We start from the raw sequence: 10,890 nt of genomic DNA, 5'->3' as shown, positions 1-10,890 counted from the left end.
ATAGGAGTTCATAGTAACCTCAGGATTATAATCATCATGTATATGATCATCATTTGATGTCTTTGATTAATACTATGAAATGGTGTTTAAACAAGTATTAACAAATCACATCTGGTCCATTTCTATACATCACTATATATAAAGTACCATCACTAAAGTGTCCTACTACACTAGTGACCCGGATCTAGGTCACTTGTATTCATAATACTAGCGAACCGTACTAGTAGTAATTAATCTAAAGATTCCATAACTTTATTTTACTGCTAACTGTTTTAAGTTTATTATCTTAATATTGATCCTCTTATACCGATATGAGATTAAGATCATATAGATAAACTTTGGAATTTTTTTATATTTACTTAATATGATCAACATAATATCAAACATAGTCTATATATATAATAATTCAATTCAATTATTTATTTCATGTAGAACATTTGTCATCTATAATTGCCTTAAGGGCACTATACTCAACAATCCTTGGAGGCGATGTTATACCATTGCTGGGCGTACAACCAGGAAGGAGACTTCTCATTTTTGGACACAGAGCTTTAGGGGGTGTTACCTCGCCAAATTCCATAGCTGATTCTCACAAGAGCCCTCCAAGACCGTGGAACTTTCTAGGGCAGCTGAAGGGGCCGATGATGAGGTGACATCACATGGGCAAGTTGTCGGAGCTCAGTGATGTTTAGGGTGTCCTCGTCCTTTTTATTTTTATGTTTTATTTCAGGTTCTTTGAACCCTTTGTAATTAATCTTTTAAAATCTAAGACAATCGCCTTCGGGCTTAGTTTAAGGTTATTTTTCCTCGAGTTATTCATATACTTGCGTTAGCACATGTTTATTAATTTACGATCTATTTTTGTTCTCCTTAAGTTATTATCAAACCATGTTTATGAATTAATTTTTTATTAAAAAAAGGTTCTTTTACATCTGCATAGTCATAGGGATTAACTTTAGATCGAAATAAATGCATGATGGCTCGACCAATTGATTTTGGTCAATGACCTGGTTATATTGTAATGCCCCGACTAATTCTAAGACCTCGGGCCATTAAAACTACTAAGACATACCTATTATTTTGGAAATACATACATAATAGAATTTTATTATAAAAATCCAAAATACGGGATCCCATTGTTATTACATAAACACATAAAGAAAACATAAACCTTTAATTAATTGTTCAAATACTAAATGTGGAAAAATATACATAAATTAAAATGACTCAAAATATAAACTTCATCCTCGATCTTTTCCAGCAGTCCATCCATTCTGTCCTCTCTCAATACACATGCCAAAGCTACCATGAATCTGTTCCGCCTTTCAAGCTTATTTTCCTACATCATCTAAATAAAAAGGATTGAGTGTAATGCCCAGCAAGGAAAGTCTACTAAAACATATCATAAATCATAAAACATATGATGTAAAAACATAAATAATAAAAAAATAGGACTACAATATTAATGACCATTAACTCATTGCCGTAGTATGTGATAGAAACCATCTAGGTCCTCTTGCTACTATTCGATGTAGGTTTAAACACAATATAGTATATGATAAACCACCTAGGTCCTCTTTCAACTATTTGAGGCAAGTTAAATCATAACTATAATCTACGATAATGATAAAAATCTTGGGATTTGCTTATTTGCTATCTAAGCAACTATATTTCCCAAGTGACTACAACATAAAACATATACAAATATATACATACTTACACATAGCATATAAACATAATCATAACACATAAAATCTAACATATTTTCTATACCAAAAACGGGGATATTTGAGATAATAACGGGATGGAATACTCCTAAAATCAAACAATAAGAATCATAAGTTTCTAAAGAAATGGAGATGAAAAGGAGATCTAAACCATCAAGACAGAAACTTGCCGAAAACCTTAAGTTTCAAGAAATTCAAACCCCTAACCAAAAGCCATAATAACAAGTTAGGATCTGATAGAAAAAGAAAATAAAAGACCTATAATGAGCTAAACTTGAGGATAAGAATACCTTGGATAGACTAGGGCTTCGATCTACACCTCAATGCCGAAATGTCACTCTATCTTACTTCCCAAGTGTTTAGAAAAGCTTAGATTGGAAAGCTTTTAATCCCAAAACCCTAGTGTTTTCTCTGTAGAATAAACTTAGTAGCTTGGAGGCTCTGAAGAATGCTTGAATGATGAATGAAATGGCTGAGTGAAAGGTCCTATTTATAGGGTTCAAGGAGTGAAACTAACTCTTTTTAAAAAGAATAAATAAATTAATATTAATTGAATAAATTTGAATTTTCTGTTCAACGGATGCCAAGAACTCAGTCAAAAACGTTCAGGAGCAAATCTAAGTCGTTGAAGGCTGTTTTAAATTTGATTCCACGAAGTTTCAAAAATAGAAAAGGTAGCCTATATATCACCCCCATAGGTGATATATCACTTGTCCCTATATCCCGAGCCTTCGTGGTTTCGTTCTTGCGAAGTCGACGTATTTTCTGTATTAACCTTAGGCGATATATCGGCCCCTATAGCTACAATATATCATAATACACTAATATTTTAAACACATTTTTGCACACTTGTAGTTTGTTAAAACAACTTTGACTGAGTAAAACATGATCCTAACAGCTGCTGGAAGGTTCTAGACCTTCTAGATCTATCCTTTATTAATTTATTCATCTAAAATCCTTAATAAACATGCATGTGACAAATGTCACATTCTTAATTATTATATCTAAACCTTAGGTGATAATAAATATCATATCTAGGACCAACTATATTAATCAAACCTTATGTTAACATTAATATTTCTAACTATAGGTTAAACTTATAAAATCCATAACTATTTCTACGAGTTTCCAACTAAATCCCGGGCTGAACCAATAACCTTGAAAACTAATATACTAAGCTACTACTACTATTACTATCTAGCTATGTAAAATTCTGAGACGCTACAATTCTCCCTTACTTAAAGGAATTCTGTCCCCACAGTTTACTTACCAAACAATTCCGGATACCATGCTCGAATGTCTTCCTCCAACTCCCACGTTGCCTCCTGTTATGTACTATTACTCCATAGGACCTTGACTATCAGAATACTCTTAGACCGTAATTGCTTCATCCCCTTCTCTATGATGCTAACCAGTCGTTCCTCGTAACTCAGGTCTTTCTAGAGTGCTATCATATCGTACTTGTGGACGTGAGATGGGTCTGACACATATCTACGCAGCATCGAGATGTGAAACACATTGTGTCTATCTGCTAGAGCTGGCGGTATGGCTAATCTATATGCTACTGGTCCCACCTTGTCCAATATCTCAAAAGGACCTATAAACCAAGGACTAACTTTTCCTTTCTTCCCAAACTGCTTCACTCCTTTCATATGAGATAGTCTTAAGAAGACTTGATCTCTGGCTTTGAATTCCACATCTCGCTGCTTGGCATCCGCATAACTCTTTTGCCGACTCTGACCAGTGAGCATATGCTTTTTAATCACATCCATTGCGTCTTGAGCCTCTCTAACAGCTTCGGGTTCAAGATGTTGTCTTTCTCCAACCTCGTCCCAATGTAACGACGATCGACACTTCCTTCCATATAGTAACTCATAAGGTGCCATATCAATCATTTCCTGGTAGCTATTATTGTAGGAGAACTCTATAAGTGGAAAATACTTACTCCACAATCCTCTGAAGTCTAGTACACAAGCGCGCAACATATCTTCTAAAATTTGTATGGTACACTCGGACTATCCGTCGGTCTGAGGATGAAATGTTGTACTGAGACTTAGCTTTGTACCCATGGCTTGCTGCAAGCTTCCCCAAAATCTCTATGTAAACACCGATCCTCTATCGGATACTATGGTCTTAGGGATTCCATGCAGTCGTACTATTTATCGAACATAAATGTATGTGTACTAGTTAGCAGTGTACATAGTCTTGACAGGCAGGAGGTGAGCTGACTTAGTGAGTTTATCTACTACAACCCAAGCCGAGTTGTGTTTCTTGTTTGTTCGTGGTAATCCTGTCACAGAATCCATGTCTGTGTCTTCCCACTTCCATTCCGGAATACTAAGCGGTTGCAATAAGCCTGCAGGTCGCTGATGTTTCGCCTTTACTTGCTGGCATATTAAGCATTTGAACACATACTTTGCTACGTCTTTCTTCATTCCCTGCCACCAATATAGTTCCTTAAGGTCGCGAGTCCTCTTGGTGAACTGATTATGGGGTAGTGTGTGCCTCTTCTAAAATCTTCATCTTAAACCCATAGTCATTCGACACACACACTCAGCCCTTATATCTCAAGAACCCCTGTCCTAATATGGAGAAATCCATAGTCTTACCTTCTTTGACTGTAGCCATATGCGATACTAACGTGTCATCATGCCCTTGCCCAATCCGTATATCATCTAGTAAGCTCGACTGGATAGACAAGTTTGCTAGTTGACCCCTGACTAGTTTTATTCCATCATTAATCATCTCTTGCTCAAGGGACTTTTCTATTCCGGATAATGCTGCCAGATTTCTGTAACTCTTTCGGCTTAACGCATTTCCTACTACATTCACTTTTCCTGGGAGGTATAGGATTTCATAGTCATAATCCTTTACTAGTTCTAACCACCTGCGCTGCCTCATGTTGAGCTCTTTCTGTGTGAAGAAATATTTCAAGCTCTTGTGGTCCGTATAAATCTCACACCCTTCTCCATAAAGATAGTGGTGCCATATTTTCAATGCGAAGACTACCGCTACCAACTCCATATCATGTTTTGGATAGCGTTCCTCATATTCCTTCAGCTGCCTTGAGGTGTAGGCTATCACTTTGTCATTTTGCATCAGAACACAACACAACCCAACCCTTGCTTCGACACATCACAATATACTACAAACTTGTCGTTGGGTGTCTGTACACAAAGTACTGGTGCTAAGCATATTTTATCTTTAAGTAACTGAAAGCTCTCTAGACATTTATCCGTCCAGTTGAACTTTTGTTGTTTCCGGGTTAGGTTGGTAAGCAGAGTGGCTATCTTAGAAAAGTCTTCTACAAATCTCCGATAATAGCCTGCTAGCTCGAGAAAACTTCTAACTTCTGACGCATTCTTAGGTCTTGGCCAATCCTTCACAGCCTCTACCTTAGTTGGGTCTACCGCGATTCCATTATTGGATACTATATGGACGAGGAACACTACTTGCAATAGCCAAAATTCACATTTCTTGAACTTGGCGTAAAGTTGATGCTCCTTTAGTCGCAGCATGGTCAATCTTAAATGTTCCTCATGCTCGACTTCATCCTTGGAGTACACCAAAATATCGTCAATGAACACTACAAAAAATTTGTCCAAGTAATCCTTGAAGACCCAATTCATTAAGTCCATAAATGTGGCTGGAGCATTGGTAAGACCAAAAGACATAATTAGAAGCTTGTAATGTCCATATTGAGTTCTAAAATTTGTGTTTGGTATATCCTCTTCCTGTACCTTGAGCTGGTGATAACTAGACAACAGATCAATCTTTGAAAATATAGTCGCTCCTCATAGTTGATTAAATAAGTCATCGATCCAAGGTAGCGGGTACTTTTTCTTAATTGTCACCTTATTCATCTCGCGGTAATTGATACACAAATAGAACCGGTGCTCCCCATGGTGAATGGCTCGGTCTGATGAAACCCAAGTATAAGATTTCTTGTGACTGCGTTTTCAAATCCTTGAGTTTGGTAGGTGCCATCCGATATGGTGCCTTTGAGATAGGCTCGGTTCCCGGTACTAGTTCGATTGTGAAGTTAATTTCTCGAGTAGGCGGTAACCTTGGTAAGTCGTCAGGAAATATCTCTGGGAATTCCTTTATAATGCGGATGTCTCCAACCTTTAACGGCATTCTTGTGCCACATCTGTGATGCTTGCTAAAAATGTGTGACATCCTTTCTCTATCATCCTCTGAGCTATGAGGGATGAGATAAGCGATGTCCGTAGTCCTGAAACCTTTCCCATAAAACATAGTTTTTGACCGTCAGTAGTTTCGAACGTCACTTGCTTGCGTCTACAGTTGATGGTTGCACCAGGCCTTGCTAGCCAGTCCATGCCCAGTATTACGTCAAAGTCCTTGATCTCTAGCTCTATTAGGTCTCCTTCTAGTTTCGTGCCCTCAACTTTGATCGATACTCCTCGTACTATTAATGGTGATAGAACTACTTCGCCCGAAGGAAATTCTGTAAACAAACCTAGTTCTAAATCTTTCACAGGGTTTTTCTAATTTTTCTATCATTCCTAACGAGATATACGAGTGTGTCACTCCTGAATCAAACAATACTAAACATATATTATTGAGGATAGGAAGCTACATGTGAACACTTTGTTACTTGCTTCGGCTTCTCCCTGGGTCAAGGCAAAGACTATGGCTGTAACCATCTTATTGTCCTTCTTTTCTTTTGTTTTCAGCTGCGCGACACTCCCCAGGATGTCTTTTCTGGTATTTGGAGCACTGAGGGTATTCCACATAACCTGACCAATTATTACCGTTAATAGATCATGCTCTTTTGTCACCATCGACTTGCTTATCATCAGGATGCTTTCTTTTCTGCCCATTATTGCCATGCTAATGGTTGCTGTTGTGATTTCGACCATTTTGCGTCTGATTTTTCTACTTGGGTCCAGACTAGCTTGCCTCCTCCTTACTAACATTTTCTTGGAGCCTTTCCACCTCTATAGCCGTTTCAAGATCATTGGCGTAAGAAGTGGTACCAGAATTCGCCAGTTTGACACATAACTCAATCTTGGGTCTGAGCCCCCTGGTGAACTTGGTAACCCTCAAGAGATCAGTTGGAACTAACTCTGGTGAAAACATGGCTAAATGATCAAATTGTCGAGCGTACTCGACTACCGTCAAATTGTCCCACTTCAGACTAGCAAACTCTTCCACCCTCGTATCAATAACAGTTGAGTTGTAATTCTTTTTGTGAAACATCTCCACAAATCTATCCCAAAACATGGTGGTGACATCATGAGTCTACTGTACCAAATCCCACCAGATTCTAGCATCCTTTTTCAATAGAGAGGAAACACAAGATATGCGATCCGCATTGTCGAGGTTCATGTGTGCTAGAATAGGCTCTACATTCCTAAGCCATTCTTCTGCCTCAAAGGGTTCGATTGTCCCTAAAAATTTTGGAGCGTACTACTTACGGAAACGCTCGTATATTGGCTCTATGTACTGAGCTGGATAAGGCGCGTAGTTCACCATCGACCATCCCCCATATAGATATCCTACTTGCAGGGGTGCTTGAGCCGCTGGCTCATGCTGCGGCTGAGGCTGGGGCTAAGGCTGTTGTCGTTGTTGTTGCAGCAGTTCTTGTACTTGTTGACGTAGCCTATTAATTTCAGTGGTGTTGTCCACTAGAGGTGGTACATTTCTATTGGAAGCAGCAGTAGTAGCACACGTTCCCCTTCTTTGGACTGGAGGGGTTTCGTTAGTCTTGTTGGCGGTGCAGGAGGCATTGTCGTTCGTGCGTGCAAACCTTCGTAGCGACATCTTCAGCAAATTTCTAACATTTGAGGAAACATGTTAGCACTTACCCTAATAGGTTCTATGGCAAGAATTAGTCTAAGCAAACATAACTCGGACCTATCAGTTATGATTTCTTATAAAAAATTATGTAAGTCATCTTTATAAATTAGAGTGTGTTTCTATACTTAGAACAATAAGCCATCTTTATTATTTCCTAAGTCTATTTCTAACCACCCTATATGACTTAATTCTCATGCTCGAAACTTGTCACTGTTCCAAAGTTAACCATATTAAGGGAGGGCTGGGATCATTAAAATCGTTCCCACTACTATGACGCCTATGCTCTCAATACAGAACCCGGTTTACTGATTTGTATCCACCCTCATCGAACTCATTCATTATTTATTGAATTTATTCTAAATTTATTATGATTGTAGAAAAAAAAAATCAAACTCATACATGTCATTAAAAAATAATAACTTTATTCATTTGGAAAAAGATTTTCACTAATTACAATCACAAATTTAAAATTAATAAAGAAACTATACTAATAATAATCTAGGGTAAATTTTCTAAAAATCAGGATCTTCAACATCTTACCCTTCATCTAACATATCATCATTTATTTCCTCATAATCGTCATTACTATGAGCCTCAAAACTACCTTGGGAATATTCATTAAGATATTATGCTTTTGTTCATTAGTGAATTGAAACTCAAACTTAGAGTAAACCTAAGTCTAAGAAAATAATATCTCATGGCGACCGGTAAATCATCTTCATCATCCATAGTCTCCCATAATTCTTCTAATTTTGAAACTACAGTAGGAAAATCCTTAAAAAGCCTAATTACTAAGACATATTGTTCCATGGCTCTCATCATGATTTTCCTAGCGATTTCAAGGTGAACTATCTCCTTGTGAAATTTGACCAATCTTTGAGTGATTCTTTCTAGCACTCCTATTGTATCCCTTGGCTCTCTAATCGTTTTTAATGCCTTAATGGCTCGAATATCATGATAGGTCAAAGCTCCATTCATTTTGACTAAAAACATAATGACTAAAATGTTAGCTATTAACATAAACATAATAATCATATCTTAAACACTTACATTGGCAGTTAGATCCAGAGCTTTTGCGTGTGTATCAAGGAGAACTTCATGCATATGAATTGTGGCTCTGATACAAACTTTAATGCCTCGACTAATACTAAGACCTCGGACCATTAAAACTACTAAGACATAACTATTATTTTGGAAATACATACATAATACAACTTTATTATAAAAATCCAAAATACGGGATCCCATTGTTATTACATAAAAACATAAAGAAAACATAAACCTTTAATTAATTGTTCAAATACTAAATGCGGAAAAATAAATACATAAATTAAAAAGACTCAAAATATAAACTTCATCCTCGATCTTTTCCAGCAGTCCATTCATTCCGTCCTCTCCCAATACACATGCCAAAGCTTCCATGAATCTGTCCCGCCTTCCAAGCTTATTTTCCTAATGCCTAGCAAGGAAAATCTACAATATTAATGGTTATTAACTCATTACCGTAGTATGTGATAGAAACCATCTAGGTCCTCTTGCGACTATTCGAGGTAGGTTTAAACACAATATATTATATGATAAACCATCTAGGTCATCTTGCTACTATTCGAGGCAGGTTAAATCATAACTATAATCTACGATAAAGATAAAAAATTTGAGATTTGTTTATTTGCTATCTAAGCAACTATATTTCCCAAGTGACTACAACATAAAACATATACATATATATACACACACACATACACATAGCATATAAACATAATCATAACACATAAAATCTAACCTATTTTCCTTACCAAAAACTGGGATATAGGAGACAAGAACGGGATGGAAAACTCCTAGAATCAAACAATAAGAACCATAAGTTTCTAAAGAAATGGAGATGAAAAGGAGATCTAAACCTTCAAGATAGAAACTTACTGAAAACCTTAAGTTTCAAGAAATTCAAACGTCTAACCAAAAGCCATAATAACAAGTTAGGATCTTAAAGAAAAAGAAAATAAAAGAACTATAATGTACTAAACTTGAGGATAAGAATACCTTAGATAGACTAGGAATTCGATCTACACCTCAATACCGAAATGTCACTCTATCTTACTTCCTAAGTGTTTAGAAAAGCTTAGATTGGAAAGCTTTTAATCCCAAAACCCTGGTATTTTCTCTCTAGAATAAACTTAGCAGCTCAGAGGCTCTAAAGAATGCTTGAATGATGAATGAAATGGCTGAGTGAAAGGTCCTATTTATTGGGTTCATGTAGTAAAACTAACCCCTTTTAAAAAGAATAAATAAATGAATATTAATTGAATAAATTTGAATTTTTTGTTCAACAGATGCCCAGAACTCGGTCAAAAACATTCAGGAGCAAATCTAAGTTATTGAAGGATGATACTAATTTGATTCCAAGAAGTTTCAAAAATACAAAAGACAGCCGATATATCGCCCCCTATAGGCGATATATCGCCTGTCCCTATATCCCGAGCCTTCATGGTTTCGTTCGTACGAAGTCAACGTGTTTTCCGTATCAACCTTAGGCGATATATCGGCCCCTATAGCTGCGATATAGCGGAATACATAGATATTTTAAACACGTTTTTGCACACTTTCATCACACTTGAAGTTTGTTAAAACAACTTTGATTGAGTAAAATGTGATCCTAACATCTGCTGGAAGGTTCTAAACCTTCTTGATCTATCCTTTATTAATTTATTCATCTAAAATCCTTAAATCCTTAATAAACATGCATGTGACAAATGTCACGTTCTTAATTATTTTGTCTAAACCTTAGGTTATAAAAAATATCATTTCTAGGACCAGCTATATTAATCAAACCTTATGTTAAAATTAATATTTCTAACTGTAGGTTAAACTTATAAAATCCATAGTTATTTCTACGAGTTTCCTACTAAATCCTAGCTTGAACCAATAACCACGAAAACTAACATACTAAGCTACTACTACTACTACTACTACTACTACTACTACTACTACTACTACTACTACTACTACTACTACTACTACTATCTAGCTAAGTAAAATTCAAAGACGCTACATATATCTAGGAGTTTTTTTGCCTAATAGTGTCACACCTAATAGAAATCAGGTTTCAGACCTGGTTATATATTGGATTTTTTTTCCTAATAGCGTTACACCTGTTAGGAATCCGTCCTCAAACCTTGTTATATACAGGGTTTCCTAGTTGATTTCAAGGTTTTGTTTTACTTTGAATTTTCTTAACTTAGTTCATATTCAGAATTTCTTTGAAAAATTCGAGCTTTAAAAAGTCGTAGAATAATCAATTTTCCAAATTCTAAATTCTAAGTTGTGCAAACTTTTATCTAAA

Source organism: Humulus lupulus, chromosome 4 (assembly GCF_963169125.1).
Source record: "Humulus lupulus chromosome 4, drHumLupu1.1, whole genome shotgun sequence".
NCBI classification, from domain to species: Eukaryota; Viridiplantae; Streptophyta; class Magnoliopsida; order Rosales; family Cannabaceae; genus Humulus; species Humulus lupulus.
The sequence above is the reverse complement of the archived record's forward strand: the minus strand, read 5'-3'. Positions refer to the sequence as shown.